Source organism: Abramis brama (genome assembly GCF_963993115.1).
Source record: "Abramis brama genome assembly, chromosome: 2".
Lineage (NCBI taxonomy): Eukaryota > Metazoa > Chordata > Actinopteri > Cypriniformes > Leuciscidae > Abramis > Abramis brama.
In genome coordinates this window covers 32,220,995-32,223,482 of record NC_139964.1, presented here as the reverse complement: position 1 = coordinate 32,223,482, position 2,488 = coordinate 32,220,995, and positions in this window count along the sequence as shown.

The following is a 2,488-nucleotide window of genomic DNA, read 5'->3' as shown; positions in this document are numbered from 1 at the left end:
AAGGTATTTGTGCTTGTCTTATTCCTTTCTTGCACTATTAGTCATGACATGAGAAATCAGATATGCCTTGATCTTTTGAAATGTACGAAGAGGTTTTGTACCATTAAAAAAAAGTTTCATAGTTTAAAATGTCCTCATTATAAACAAAGCATTTATTTAATCAAGCCCCAAAAACAGCTCGTTTTAAAATTGGGTGACCAATGATGTCACATGGGCAAAACATTTGCATATGACTGCCTCCAGAGCAAGTCATTGACAAATAGTTACACATCATCGCACCATAGGCCCCGCCCACTAGCATTCAGTCGCTTAACGACTGCATCCGAAATCGCGTACTTCCCTGCTATATTAGGGTGACCATACGTCCTGTTTTACCCGGACATATCTGGCCAGGATTTCGAGATCGCCCAAAATGCTCGGGATTCGTCTTTTGCTTTCTACAGTCACCATTCATTATGTTTACATTATTACGTTATTTGACACTGACACGTACGTGCCAGCTTTGCAGGTCATGCATTCTGATTCACACGGATCCCGATCGAGACGAAAACACAGGAATTTTCTTAGCAATGCTTACACGCACATCAACCGATCACTTGTTTAGCGTTCATGTAAACACTACATTCAGATTAACCAATCGGAATTAATTCAGTACTACTGAATCAAAAGGTGTACATGTAAACAAAATGAATGGCGACGAGAAAGCAAAAGCCGAATCGCGGATATTTTGGGCGATCTCGAAATCCCGGCCGGACATGACCTGGAATATGGTCACCCTATGCTATATAGTTGGCAAAAAACAGCGTGTGACAAAAGAAGTATGTCCGAATTCACAGTACTCAAAAGAGTAGACAAAAAAAGTAACCCGGATGCCCTACTATACGGTGAGATTCTGAAGTGTGCATACGATGGACACTTTACTATCCCATGAGGCCACGGGAGAGAGGATTTATGAATCGCAGTGAAGCAAAGTAACTGACACTGGTAAGTCACATGATAATGACAACATGGCGAATGTAGTACATCCAGATTACATTTAGCCTACTATATAGAACGTACTTTTTTAGCGGTTGTTAAGTAATTACTTGTTTAAAATAAGTACTCAAGAGCATGTGATTTTGTACGCAGCCTGGATGTGAGCGTTGTGTCAAAAGCCAATAGAACCAATTATAATCACTGATACTTGATACAGTTTACAAATGCGAGTTCAGTTTTTGACATACTCCACGCACTTGAGTCTGTCGACAGGACAAGTGGAAGAGTGAAAGAACATTCGCTTCTTTGACGAGTCCAGTTTAAACAGCTCATTTGCGTCTCTGTACAGACTACAGAAGGATCCCAGCTTGGAAACAAGTGGATTTTAATGGCATCCCGGATCGCGTTAGAGGATTACGTTTGTTCAGAACATTTTGTTTCGTAAACGAGGCACAGTGTAATGGAGAGTTCGCAAATAAACTTTTGTTGGAAGATGAAGCAGCATCTGACAGCAGCTGCATCACAAACCACAAGTAAATGATTTAATGCTTTGTATGTAGATGACCATTTTCGATAATGTTTTCAAAACGCATACTCGCGTGCAATAGGCTCTATGCACGAACGCTGCTGACGTATTTCCGGTAGAATCTCAGCCAGCGTCTTTGCTTCCGCATAGTGCGTTCTGAAGTGTACTAGCTGCAAAACTTTTATAAAATTCATTTGACAGCGATTTATAATTTAAGTATTATATATGGTATTATATAGTTAAGCATTGTAGTGATGGCTTCCAGAAAGGGCGGGAAGACAGTAGTTCGGCTGAACATTGTTGTGTCCCGTTATGAGGCCTCCTCAAAGTTGAACTCTATACCGAGTTTCCACGCTTTTCCTGTGGACGAAGAAACACGCAGAGAGTGGATTCACAACATTTGACGTGAGAGATTTAACATCACATCTCATACAAAGGTCTGCAGTCGTCACTTTAAAAGGCTGAGACAAAACGCGGAAGCGATCGTGCATAGAGCCTATAGCAAGTGGCTGTTGTTATGCAATGGCTTAGCCAATCATAACAGTGGCCGTTGACTGACACGCCTTAAAGGAGGATATTTAGAGGGTCAGAATGAAAGTTGGATATAATCGTTTTGTGTGTGTGTGTGCAAAAAAACTTTATTAACATAAGTGAATCTCAAGGAACATTCAAATAATAATAAAAAATCCATGTCATGATGCCTTTAATTGGATGAATCTTATCTTACCTATGGTAGTGTATATTATCAGACAATGTTATTTTACAATGAGGATTTTAATCTGCATTTGAACATGTTAACAAAATGTTGAACAAATGTTTGTTCATAACTTTTTAGAATGTCAGCCAAAGTTCCGAGAACGTTCCCTGTTGGCTAGCCAGTCAATTGCCATGACAAAACAGCATGACAAACTTCAGTTGTTCATTTATTGAATATAGCCCCAGCACTCTATGCACTGCCCACAGTACAGACATGGCACAAACCTTCTT